Source organism: Procambarus clarkii, chromosome 82 (assembly GCF_040958095.1).
Source record: "Procambarus clarkii isolate CNS0578487 chromosome 82, FALCON_Pclarkii_2.0, whole genome shotgun sequence".
NCBI classification, from domain to species: Eukaryota; Metazoa; Arthropoda; class Malacostraca; order Decapoda; family Cambaridae; genus Procambarus; species Procambarus clarkii.
The window spans coordinates 613835-628544 of NC_091231.1; positions in this window are offsets into that span (position 1 = coordinate 613835).

Genomic DNA, 14710 nt, shown 5'->3' on the forward strand with positions numbered 1-14710 from the left:
GAATGTACATTAATGACACTATGTAAAAGACACATCTAATACTTTATGTAGGGCATACGTAAATCTGTGCATCTATGTATTTACGTATGTAGGTTAGCTTAGCATTTTAAAAGCACCGAATCACCTTCTGTGGTTGATTGTTCAATAAACCCTTGAACTATATATGTTTAACACTTCTCTAACCCTGTCCATGGAGGACAGAAGAAAATGTATATATGCTGGTTAGCATTGTAAATGTGTGGCCACGTCTGTGGTAGAAAATAATAAAAAAAAATAATAAAAAAAAACTCCCTCTCCCTCCCTCCTGCCCCCCTCCCCCTCCCCCCCCCTTGAGGAGGAGGGCGGGACACCCCCCCCCCCCCCCCGAGGATGAGTGTGGACGCCTCATTAGCAAGACGGGGGAGCACGCTGGGACACACGCCTCACCACCACACTCGAATATGAATGACTGCAAACTGCAAGAATGTTGTCTAGACATGTGCCCCAAGTTGTCACGCCACCCGCCACCTGCCACCCGCCACCCCACCCGCCACGGCACGCCACCCGCCACGCCACCCGCCACGCCACCCGCCACGCCACCCGCTTAGCTAAACGAACTAGAGGGTTCAGTTCCTGAACCAATTATGTGAGTCTGTAATCCTTTACACCACCGCCCACGGGATGGGTATGGGGTGCATAATAAACAAAGAAATTGAATTGCTATACTGAGTTCCAGGGAATACTTTGTTGAATTGTATAATATGAGCTATGTAACTGGGGAGCTGCCAAAGTCACGGAGGGAGACATCTCCCGTCACACAGGGTGCAGTCGCACCTCCTCACATCTCCAGTATCAGCTCTTGATACTTGTAATGACTCAAAAGGGCCGCCATTTACGGGCTATTCATGCCCGTGCCACCTTTTGGGTGACTTCATCAATCAATCAATTGGGGAGCTGCCAAAGTCACGGACCAACACTTATTATTCCCATTCCTAAACCTACTCAGCAGAGTGGTTGTCACACAGTGTCTAGTCGTCAGTGCTCACACAGTGCTCACACAGTGCTCACACAGTGCTCACACAGTGCTCACACAGTGCTCACACAGTGCTCACACAGTGCTCACACAGTGCTCACACAGTGTCTAGGCGTCAGTGCTCACACAGTGCTCACGCAGTGCTCACACAGTGCTCACACAGTGCTCACACAGTGCTCACACAGTGCTCACACAGTGCTCACACAGTGTCTAGGCGTCAGTGCTCACACAGTGCTCACGCAGTGCTCACACAGTGCTCACACAGTGCTCACACAGTGCTCACACAGTGCTCACACAGTGCTCACACAGTGCTCACACAGTGCTCACACAGTGCTCACACAGTGCTCACAAGTTGTGTGAGTGTCTTGAGAGGATGGTTCTCAACCGTCTCCTGTCCAGCATTAGTAAGGTGTTGTCTCCCCAGATGTAGGGCCTCGCGCATGGATGGCGTCTACATCACTGTATTACCGCCTTCCTCACCCTGCAGCATACTGATAGCTCATATACCCTTTTCCTTGATCTTAAGTCACCCTGTAACAGTTCTCTAACTCCCAGGTACCTATTTACTGCTAGGTAACAGGGGCATCAGGGCGAAAGAAACTTTTTGCCCATTTGTCTCCGTCTCCACCGGGGATCGACGGTTGAGAACCATCCTCTCAAGACACAGAGACAACTAGTGAGGACTGTGTGAGGACTGAGGACAATATTTCTTAAGTTTTTTTTCACTGTCGGTGGTAATGAAAATATCAATTCTCCAAAATTCATTTTTATCAATGGTCTACATTAATAAAAATTTATTTTGGAGAATTGATATTTTCATTACCACCGACAGTGAAGAAAAACATAAGAAATATTGAGAAAATTCGTGTTACAATTATTAATCTTACCTTTTCGGTCATATTCAACAACATATATATATATATATATATATATATATATATATATATATATATATATATATATATATATATATATGCAACAATGATCACAAAAACACTGATCCAAGTATGCAGAAAAACCACATATGAAAAATAGAAAATGCTTAACGCGTTTTCGGCTAATTCGCCTTCATCAGAGCAAATTAGAACCTACTTTGCTCTGATGATTCATTCTACTTTGCTCTGATGAAGGCGAATTAGCCGAAAACGCGTTAAGCATTTTCTATTTTTCATATGTGGTTATTCTGCATATATATATATATATATATATATATATATATATATATATATATATATATATATATATATATATATATATATATATATATATATATATATATATATGTGGTTATTCTGCATATATATATATATATATATATATATATATATATATATATATATATATATATATATATATATATATATATATATGTGGTTATTCTGCATATATATATATATATATATATATATATATATATATATATATATATCATCTCAGGAGATATTAAAGATATCTGTGAGATGATTGATTGTTCCAAAGTGGAGGAGAGGTTGGTGTGGTGATGATTGTCAGCTGAGAGTATTGTAGTGTCACTTGAGGTTGGCACAAGTGCCACCGCCAGCTGGCCTCTCACTCTTGTCTCCTCATTCTCCTGTGTACACAACATGAGTCATGCCCAGTGTACCACTAACACCTCATGTGTGTGTGTGTGTGTGTGTGTGTGTGTGTGTGTGTGTGTGTGTGTGTGTGTGTGTGTGTGTGTGTGTGTGTGTGTGGTGTGTGTGTGTGTGTGTGTGTGTGTGTGTGTGTGTGTGTGTGTGTGTGTGGTGTGTGGTGTGTGTGTGTGTGTGTGTGTGTGTGTGTCTGTGTGTGTGTGTGTGTGTGTGTGTGTGTGTGTGTGTGTGTGTGTGGTGTGTGGTGTGTGTGTGTGTGTGTGTGTGTCTGTGTGTGTGTGTGTGTGTGTGTGTGTGTGTGTGTGTGTGTATGTGTGTGGTGTGTGGTGTGTGTGTGTGTGTGTGTCTGTGTGTGTGTGTGTGTGTCTGTGTGTATGTGTGTGTCTGTGTGTGTGTGTGTGTGTATGTGTGTGTGTGTGTGTGTGTGTGTGTGTGTGTGTGTGTGTGTGTGTGTGTGTGTGTGTGTGTGTGTGTGTGTGTGTGTCTGTGTGTGTGTGTGTGTGTGTGTGTGTGTGTGTGTGTGTGTGTGTGTGTCTGTGTGTGTGTGTGTGTGTGTGTCTGTGTGTGTGTGTGTGTGTGTCTGTGTGTGTGTCTGTGTGTCTGTGTGTGTGTGTGTGTCTGTGTGTGTGTACTCACCTATATGTACTCACCTATATGTGCTTGCAGGATCGAGCATTGACTCTTGGATCCCGCCTTTCTAGCTATCGGTTGTTTACAGCAATGACTCCTGTCCCATTTCCCTATCATACCTAGTTTTAAAAGTATGAATAGTATTTGCTTCCACAACCTGTTCCCCAAGTGCATTCCATTTTTCTACTACTCTCACGCTAAAAGAAAACTTCCTAACATCTCTGTGACTCATCTGAGTTTCCAGTTTCCACCCATGTCCCCTCGTTCTGTTATTATTACGTGTGAACATTTCATCTATTTCCACTTTGTCAATTCCCCTGAGTATTTTATATGTCCCTATCATATCTCCTCTCTCCCTTCTTTTCTCTAGTGTCGTAAGGTTCAGTTCCTTCAGCCGCTCTTCATATCCCATCCCTCGTAACTCTGGGACAAGCCTCGTCGCAAACCTCTGAACCTTCTCCAGTTTCTTTATGTGTTTCTTCAGGTGGGGGCTCCATGATGGCGCGGCATACTCTAAGACGGGTCTCACGTAGGCAGTGTAAAGCGCCCTAAAAGCTTCCTCATTTAGGTTTCTGAATGAAGTTCTAATTTTCGCCAGTGTGGAGTACGCTGCTGTCGTTATCCTATTTATATGTGCCTCAGGAGTTAGATTAGGTGTCACATCCACTCCCAGGTCTCTTTCTCGAATCGTTACAGGTAGGCTGTTCCCCTTCATTGTGTACTGTCCCTTTGGTCTCCTGTCACCTGATCCCATTTCCATAACTTTACATTTACTGGTGTTAAACTCCAGTAGCCATTTCCCTGACCATCTCTGCAGCCTGTTTAAGTCCTCTTGGAGGATCCTACAATCCTCGTCTGTCACAACTCTTCTCATTAATTTTGCGTCATCTGCAAACATTGACATGTATGATTCCACTCCTGTAAACATATCATTTACGTAAATTAGAAAGAGGATTGGTCCCAGCACCGATCCTTGAGGTACTCCACTTGTTACTGTTCGCCAGTCCGACTTTTCGCCCCTTACCATTACCCTCTGGCTCCTTCCTGTTAGGTAGTTCTTCACCCATACTAGGGCCTTTCCACTTACTCCTGCCTGCCTCTCAAGTTTGTATAGCAGTCTCATGTGCGGTACCGTATCAAAGGCCTTTTGGCAGTCAAGAAATATGCAGTCTGCCCAGCCTTCTCTGTCCTGCCTTATCCTTGTTACTTTATCATAGAATTCTAAAAGGTTTGTTAGGCATGATTTCCCTGTCCAGAACCCATGTTGGTGCTTGTTTACAAACCCAATGCTCTCCAGGTGCTCAACAAGTCTTAGCCTAATTATTCTTTCAAGTATTTTGCAGGGGATGCTTGTCAGTGATACGGGTCTGTAGTTAAGTGCCTCCTCCCTATCACCTTTTTTGAAAATCGGTACGACATTTGCCTCCTTCCAGCAACTGGGCAATTCTCCCGACATAAGTGACTCATTAAAGATCATTGCCAGAGGCACGCTGAGGGCCTGCGCTGCCTCTTTAAGTATCCACGGTGATACTTTGTCTGGTCCAACAGCTTTATTTGCATCCAGTGTTGTCAACTGTTTCATTACATCCTCTGCTGTCACCTCTATATCCGATAGTCTTTCATCTTGGGTAATCTCTTCTAACAATGGGAGCTGCTCAGGCTCGGTTGTGAACACTCCATGGAATTTTGCATTCAGTACCTCGCAGATTTCCTTGTCGCTTTCTGTATATGCCCCTTCTGTTTTCCTCAGTCTTGTCACTTGGTCATTTACCGACATCTTCCTTCTTATATGGCTATGTAGTAATTTTGGTTGCTTTTTCGCTTTGACTGCAATATCATTCTCATAATTTCTTTCCGACACTCGTCTTATGTTAATGTAATCATTCCTAGCTCTGTTACATCTAATCCTGTTGTCCTCTGTCCTTTGTCTTCTGTACTTCCTCCACTCCCTCCTGCTTCTCACCTTTGCTTCCTGACACTGTCTATTAAACCATGGGTTATTATATTCCCTCCTGCTTTTTTCCTTTATTGTTGGAATAAATCTCTCTTCAGCCTCCTTGCATTTCAATATGACTTGGTTCATCATACCTTGCACTGTTTTTCCTCTAAGTTCTTCCTCCCACTGCACTTCTCCCAGGTAGTCCCTTATCCTTCTGTAGTCCCCTTTTCTGTAATCAAGTCTCCTTTCCCGGACCTCTTGTCCTTTGGTCACAATTTTAAGCTCCATCATGTAGTCAAAGACTAGGACACAATGGTCACAATGGTCACACACACACACAATGTGTGTGTGTGTGTGTGTGTGTGTGTGTGTGTGTGTGTGTGTGTGTGTGTGTGTGTGTGTGTGTGTGTGTGTGTGTGTGTGTGTGTGTGTGTGTGTCTGTGTGTGTGTGTGTGTGTATTTTACTATTCGTACCTGCAGGATCCAGCTATTAGCTCTTGGACTCTGCCTCTCTAACTCGAGTGTATTGTACTGACTCTCGGCATGTTTCTCTATCATATCGACTATACACACACACACACACACACACACACACACACACACACACACACACACACACACACACACACACACACACACACACACACACACACACACACACACAAGAGCCATTCTCATGTTTATAATCAAGTCATGTAATATTGCGAACGTGAGAGTTGTTCCGACCTCGGGTGTGTGTGGGAGGCAGGTGTGTGGGAGGCATGTTTGTTTACGGCAGACTTGTTAACCCTTGGATCATTCTCGTCTAATCCCGCTTGCTGGAGTTGAACATTATCTCATCAGCTGCGCTTCTCGACTTCCACTCTACTGGTGTTAAGGTGTCGGGGTCTATCACTGCTACATTTGAAGTTTAGCAGTGATAGCTATACACAAATGTACAGATGCTGTACATTTGTACAGCGTCTGCCTCCGTACACAACACTTGGCTCACCTGGTTGATACCTGGTTGATGGGGTTCTGGTAGTGCTTCTACTCCCCAAGGCCAGGCTCGACTTGTGAGAGTTTGGTCCACCAGGCTGTTGCTTGGAGCGGCCCGCAGGCCCACATACCCACCACAGCCCGGTTGGTCCGGCACTCCTTGGAGGAAACAATCTAGTTTTCTCCTGAAGATGTCGACGGTTGTTCCGGCATTCAGCAGTACGAGAGTAATGGGACTCTGGTACTGGAAACATCTACATTACTTGTGCTCGACTGTCCTAAGGTGTTGTGTGGTGATGAGAGAGTGTAGAGTGTCTCATACACCTCCCGTCTTCTGTGTTACCAGCCTGTCTCACCTAGATCTGCACGTGAGCTAGGCCTCAACACCTGCATGTGACCCGTGCAGGTGTTGTCCGTGGCACTGTGAGTGTGGTGACCCATGCAGGTGTTGTCTGTGGCACTGTGAGTGTGGTGACCCATGCAGGTGTTGTCTGTGGCACTGTGAGTGTGGTGACCCATGCAGGTGTTGTCTGTGGCACTGTGAGTGTGGTGACCCATGCAGGTGTTGTCTGTGGCACTGTGAGTGTGGTGTGTGGGAACCGACCTGTGAGATTTATATTTATTTAATTTATATGAATTTATATTTACGTTAATTTATATACTTCGATAGCAATTTGTATAATGATAAGTGGACTGTATTTCTGCAATAATCTCAATCTCACAAATCGATCCTCTACACATTAGGGGGGGGGGTTTATATTAATATATATGCAGCCAATCAAACTACAGTAATAGCTACATACATTGATGAGGTTCCTTATCTTATAGTACAGCAGGTTAGTCCACCAGGTATAACTAGGGTGTAGACACCAAATTATCCTCTTTGAGGTAGCTTCCATATCACCCAGTAACTGGTGCACAAATCTTGCATCCTCGTCTTGACCTGTCAAAAGTGCGCTAGCTGTGAAGCCAGAATCCTATATATGACAAGCTATATCAGAGAAAACACTATACAGTACATAGAACATGAAGACCTGGCTTAATTACCTTTAGTTTGAGGCGATTTCGCGATCTAACCGGGTCACCCTATATCCTGACATTAATGGCCATAAATGAATGATAAACGGGTTTCGGATAGACTTAACTTGAATTGTTGACAGCGTGTTGACAGATGGTATACCTTTGGTATCCATAACACTACGTCCAAGTAAAATTAACAGGAGCCGCATTTGCTCCCGTGTGAGCCTCTGGTCTCGTAAACAACAATGGCTGCCCTCCTTCCCCACTGACGCCTGGCCTACTTTGTCCAGATTTCAGAAAGTGATAGAAGGGTCACATTTACTCTACTTTAATATTGATAATTAAGTTAATTTATATAAGATGTTTTTATGATGGTAAAGTCCAAAGACTAATGTATTTAAGAATAATTCCCAGCAGAATAGCTGGTGAATTATAATAGTATGTGGTGATGATATCCCGTTTTCTATAGACGGTAATTCCACTACAAGTTACGTTTTCTATGGGTAACTTGTTGGTAATACAGCTATTATCTGTATGATTATTAAATGGTGTCGGATTTTCCGACATAATTCCCCAGGGGCTGCTCACGGGTCGAAGTCCTAATTAGAACAGACGAACACCGATACTCCTCCATCGAATTATTACATTAATTTGATGTTAGTAGTTAGTAATCACACATTTGTGTGTCTGTTCGTACAGGACGGATGTCCCGTACTAGAGTTGTAGGGGTTAGAAGTCTAATGCGATTTCATTTCCCTGTCAACTCTTGAAAGGCTAATATTCAAGCCTAATTACTTATTATTTAACCCAGAAGACTGGATGTGATCAAGTACTACAGTCAAGTATGATTCAGGGACTGCAGTGAGATCAGTGACATAGATATAACTTGAAGTTTCTTCAGGTAACTGGTCACTGATATATAAACACTGAGGCCCATGGAATACATCTTGATTAAATAATAAATGTATCAAATCAGTCATCAGATTTATTGGGGTTTTAATTTAGTTAATTGATTCAGAAGATTGAATAGCTCATCATTAAAGTAAAGTATAGTTCTGAGACTGCAGTGGGTTCAGTGACATTGGTCGCAGTGACTTGTAGCTGTTTTAGGCTACTGTTCACTGATTTGCCACTGAGGCCTCATGAACTCATCTTCAGCTTCAAATGATGATACTAACATCAAGCTCTGTTGGTATAGTCAGCTGTAATCTCCTTAGTATAATGCTACTGGAGAAATATAATCAGCTGACAAATTTAGGTTTCTACTGGTATTGTTTATCTGCAGGCATAGGTCTCCTCAGGCTTGATACTGGGCCTGAGAGTAATTTACCTCCTGCAGAGTTTAACATGGTTATGCCCTGATATTTAGTAGGGCTACCAATGAATTGATGGCAATAGTCTGTCCCTACAAGGAGACCGAAGTCGTTGAGGTGATCAGACTTAATATTATCTGCCAATTTTATTCCTCTATTTCTCAGGAATTTGGCTGTTGCTCTCAGACCTTGAACTTGTAGGTCTACTGGTATCTTGTCCACCACAATGGCTTGTACTCGACAGACGTACCTGCCTAAACGTACTGATGGTTGTACCACCTGGTAGACTTGAGGTCCTGCATCTGTTACAAACCCTGAGATGTTGAATGACGTCTGGGCTACAGGCCTTAATTGTAATTCATCTGCCAGCTTTTTAGTGATATATGTTCTCTGGGATCCTTGGTCAAACAACCCACGGGTATGGACCTTGGCCCTCTTATTCAGGATGGTAATTTGGGCAGTAGGCAAAGTCGTATTACCTTTAGACTTTGCCGATTGGACACTCTTTGTTTGTTGCACCTTGCAGTACTGTACTGTGGTGGGAATGCTATCTTCCACCTTGGGGTTTGGAGACGTTGTTTTGGTGTCTCTGCACAATGCTGCATGGTGCTGACCTTTGTTACACCTATTACAGGTGTGTAATTGGGTATCACAGTCGTTGATGTTATGTTTCCTGAGGCACCTCGTGCAATGTTGCAAATCTTTGAGTCGCTCAACACGGGCGTCACTATCAGGATAATTAGAGCAGTGGTACATTGAATGTTTCTCTTTGCAGAACAAACATGTTCCATAGTTTCCAGTACCCTTTGGTGTGACGTTCTTGGGTGACACAGTAACTATAGGCTTGGAGGGTCCCACTGCATATACGCCCACACTGCCACTGTTCCACTTTGGTGTTGAATTATATTGTCTAGATTGATTTGGAGTACCTTTGGTACTCTGTGGTTTACTATTATTGGTTTCTGAGGGTTTACTTGGTGGTTTTAATTTGTCATGTGTTCGTAATTGATGAACTACTGACTTTAAACCTTCAGATATTTCATTCATGGATAAGATACTTTTATTGTAATGAGCACTCATTTGTCTCAATATGTCCCTAGGTATTTTCTCCTGGACAATTATTTTCAAGACCCACTCAGCCCCGTTTGTATCTGCTGTCAGGCTGAGGGCATTGATCAATGATTCTACCTCCAGCTTGAAGACTTGGAGTGAATCAGCTGAAGCCTCCGGTGGGGGTAAATGCAACAGCTCATGAACTAAATGTGATGTTCTTACTTCTGGATCAGCATAATTATCCTTGAGGAGTTTTACTGCCAGATCATAGCCGTCATTAGTTAATCTCAGATGGGATACTACTGTTTTAGCCTCACCTGATAATTGACCTTGCAAATAAGAGAATTTACTACTCTTTGGTAAAGATTGTTTTGAGTCTACAAGGTCAACGAATTTGTTCCAAAATTCATCCCAATCTTCCTCATCTTTTCCTGAGAAAGTGGGTAAATTAATTGGAGGGAGTCGAGCTTCTGCTTGACTCGTATTAGATGCAACTGTTGTTGTTGTTGTTGTTGCCTTGTTCTGGGCAATTAATTTGACATAAGGCTGTAACGTGGCCTGAGTGTGATCTTCATAATTCGCAAGATCAACCATAATGTCGTCTATTTCTGTTTCTGATAAATTAGTGTTGGCAAGTTCAGCCACATATGTTGCTATTTGACATTTAATTTGCTCAAATTTACCTGCAGCTGCTTGATAATAGCTTTCCAGGTCAGCATAATCAACTGTTGATTGTTGTGACAAATCTTCACATTTCTTGATCTGTCTTGTTAAGTGGCCTTTAAGACCTGCAAGGGTTCTTTTCATTCTCCCTGCATTATCCATACTGGCTCGTTGGTGAAGCCTTGTGGGGCTTGTACTTGGGCTGCTCATAATACTGAACAAGCACTGATGGTAGCCTAGGGTAAATTCTGCACTCGCTAGGCTGTAATCCTACCTCTACTAGAGGTTAGCACTTAAAATTAATACACATTATATATATACAATCATACACACTAATGATTTGAGTGATAAACCAGTGTCACTGGAAGTACCTTTAGGTTAGCTCTTCTATATCACCCTAGGATGGTAGAGACACTAATTAATCACTCAAAGGTGTAATGATCATAAGTAAATTATTATATATACAACTCAACTCGAGTTGATAAAAATTACACCCAAAATAGGGTCTGGACCATTCATTAATGGTGTTAGGTTGTTCAATATAGTACAACTGACTATGGTAATAATGGGACTAGGGTGAACGATAATAGTTCAACTAGTCATATCCTACCCTGTTGTGGGTTGGCAATTAGTAAATATTATACTGTGATCACTAGTGCAATTTATATTAAATAATTCTCTATTTGGAGAAATAATATACACAATTATTGATAATAGCCTCTTAATTAGCCTCTATGAAACTTCTAATATTATCAAGAAGTATTAAATATTATTAGTGACCTCGCGAAATAAACTCCACAAAATTCGTAGATAATCTCTCGCGAAATGTAACACCACGAAATCCGTGAACAATCTCGCGACACAGTCACTAATTTGGTTGGCTTCTATATTAGCGCTGTCATTTCACGAAATAACACGCCACCAAATATATGTGGGTGTGCATGAAACCGCTGACGAAGCTGAACTGGGCTGAGGGAGGCTCCTGAGCTCCCACGAGGCAACGCCGCTGTCTATGACTGGCTGGCTTTGTTTAAATAACACTGCACTAGTATATTTAATGAATCCACTGGTTAACTGGTTCATCCGGTACTAAGATGACCAAATGTGGGTTCATAGGACCGAATATTCCGGTTCCGAAGGTCCAAATAATTCGGTTTCGAAGGACCAAATTAATGTGGGAACCGACCTGTGAGATTTATATTTATTTAATTTATATGAATTTATATTTACGTTAATTTATATACTTCGATAGCAATTTGTATAATGATAAGTGGACTGTATTTCTGCAATAATCTCAATCTCACAAATCGATCCTCTACACATTAGGGGGGGGGGGTTTATATTAATATATATGCAGCCAATCAAACTACAGTAATAGCTACATACATTGATGAGGTTCCTTATCTTATAGTACAGCAGGTTAGTCCACCAGGTATAACTAGGGTGTAGACACCAAATTATCCTCTTTGAGGTAGCTTCCATATCACCCAGTAACTGGTGCACAAATCTTGCATCCTCGTCTTGACCTGTCAAAAGTGCGCTAGCTGTGAAGCCAGAATCCTATATATGACAAGCTATATCAGAGAAAACACTATACAGTACATAGAACATGAAGACCTGGCTTAATTACCTTTAGTTTGAGGCGATTTCGCGATCTAACCGGGTCACCCTATATCCTGACATTAATGGCCATAAATGAATGATAAACGGGTTTCGGATAGACTTAACTTGAATTGTTGACAGCGTGTTGACAGATGGTATACCTTTGGTATCCATAACACTACGTCCAAGTAAAATTAACAGGAGCCGCATTTGCTCCCGTGTGAGCCTCTGGTCTCGTAAACAACAATGGCTGCCCTCCTTCCCCACTGACGCCTGGCCTACTTTGTCCAGATTTCAGAAAGTGATAGAAGGGTCACATTTACTCTACTTTAATATTGATAATTAAGTTAATTTATATAAGATGTTTTTATGATGGTAAAGTCCAAAGACTAATGTATTTAAGAATAATTCCCAGCAGAATAGCTGGTGAATTATAATAGTATGTGGTGATGATATCCCGTTTTCTATAGACGGTAATTCCACTACAAGTTACGTTTTCTATGGGTAACTTGTTGGTAATACAGCTATTATCTGTATGATTATTAAATGGTGTCGGATTTTCCGACATGGTGACCCATGCAGGTGTTGTCTGTGGCACTGTGAGTGTGGTGGACCATGCAGGTGTTGTCCGTGGCACTGTGAGAGGTGGACCATGCAGGTGTTGTCCGTGGCACTGTGAGTGTGGTGGACCATGCAGGTGTTGTCCGTGGCACTGTGAGAGGTGGACCATGCAGGTGTTGTCCGTGGCACTGTGAGAGGTGGACCATGCAGGTGTTGTCCGTGGCACTGTGAGAGGTGGACCATGCAGGTGTTGTCCGTGGCACTGTGAGAGGTGGACCGTGCAGGTGTTGTCCGTGGCACTGTGAGTGTGGTGGACCATGCAGGTGTTGTCCGTGGCATTGTGAGAGGTGGACCGTGCAGGTGTTGTCCGTGGCACTGTGAGAGTGGTGACCCATGCAGGTGTTGTCCGTGGCACTGTGAGAGGTGGACCGTGCAGGTGTTGTCTGTGGCACTGTGAGTGTGGTGGACCATGCAGGTGTTGTCCGTGGCACTGTGAGAGGTGGACCATGCAGGTGTTGTCCGTGGCACTGTGAGAGGTGGACCATGCAGGTGTTGTCCGTGGCACTGTGAGAGGTGAACCGTGCAGGTGTTGTCCGTGGCACTGTGAGTGGTGGACCATGCAGGTGTTGTCCGTGGCACTGTGAGAGGTGGACCATGCAGGTGTTGTCCGTGGCACTGTGAGAGGTGGACCATGCAGGTGTTGTCCGTGGCACTGTGAGAGGTGGACCATGCAGGTGTTGTCCGTGGCACTGTGAGAGGTGAACCGTGCAGGTGTTGTCCGTGGCACTGTGAGTGGTGGACCATGCAGGTGTTGTCCGTGGCACTGTGAGAGGTGGACCGTGCAGGTGTTGTCCGTGGCACTGTGAGAGTGGTGGACCGTGCAGGTGTTGTCCGTGGCACTGTGAGAGGTGGACCGTGCAGGTGTTGTCCGTGGCACTGTGAGAGTGGTGGACCGTGCAGGTGTTGTCCGTGGCACTGTGAGAGTGGTGACCCATGCAGTTGTTGTCTGTGGCACTGGGCATGATAAAAGGCACTGTGAGAGAGGGTGTCGCAGTGATTAAAGCACTCTGTGTTAAAGGAGACACGCTTACCTGAACAGTTCCGCCAGTGCCGTCACGGGTACACACAGAGAGAGAGAGAGAGAGAGAGAGAGAGAGAGAGAGAGAGAGAGAGAGAGAGAGAGAGAGAGAGAGAGAGAGAGAGAGAGAGAGAGAGAGAGACAGAGACAGAGACAGAGAGAGACAGAGAGACAGACAGAGAGAGAGGGAGGGGGGGGCGTCAGCGCCAATCCTCTGAATCGTAGTGTTTGTTTAATAAAGGGAGAGAGGGGGGGAGGGTGTGTGGCACGGGGGTCAGACAATGAGCAGACCCCACACAGGTAAGGCCAGGTAGGCGGAACTGTCGTCTACCACCCGTCTCCCCTTTCCCCCCCCCCCTTCCCCCCCTGCCCCCCCCCCCCACCGTGGGAGGCCCAGCAGTGCCTGGCGCGTATTGAGCGCCATAAGCGTCAAGACAGTAGTGGGGTCCTCACTCAACTGTTGTTACATTACCCTCATTATTCTCCTTTTGTCTCCCACCCCCTCACTACACCCTCCCACCCACCCCCTCACTACACCCTCTCACCCACCCCCTCACTACACCCTCTCACCCACCCCCTCACTACACCCTCCCACCCACCCCTCACCATCACCCTCCTCTACACAGGGTGAAAGAGAGAGACGTCCGCACACAGCAATAGAGCTCAACAAGATATACAAAGACATAGACTCGGATATAATACTCATTAATTAGCCATGGACAAAATGAAAGAGAAAAGATATTCAACTACTAACCTACCAGTCCAACAGAGCTGACCAGGCCAACAGAGCTGACCAGTCCAACAGAGCTGACCAGGCCAACAGAGCTGACCAGGCCAACAGAGCTGACCAGTCCAACAGAGCTGACCAGGCCAACAGAGCTGACCAGGCCAACAGAGCTGACCAGTCCAACAGAGCTGACCAGACCAACAGAGCTGACCAGGCCAACAGAGCTGACCAGTCCAACAGAGCTGACCAGTCCAACAGAGCTGACCAGTCCAACAGAGCTGACCAGGCCAACAGAGCTGACCAGGCCAACAGAGCTGACCAGTCCAACAGAGCTGACCAGGCCAACAGAGCTGACCAGGCCAACAGAGCTGACCAGTCCAACAGAGCTGCCCAGTCCAACAGAGCTGACCAGGCCAACAGAGCTGACCAGTCCAACAGAGCTGACCAGGCCAACAGAGCTGACCAGTCCAACAGAGCTGACCAGTCCAACAGAGCTGACCAGTCCAACAGAGCTGACCAGG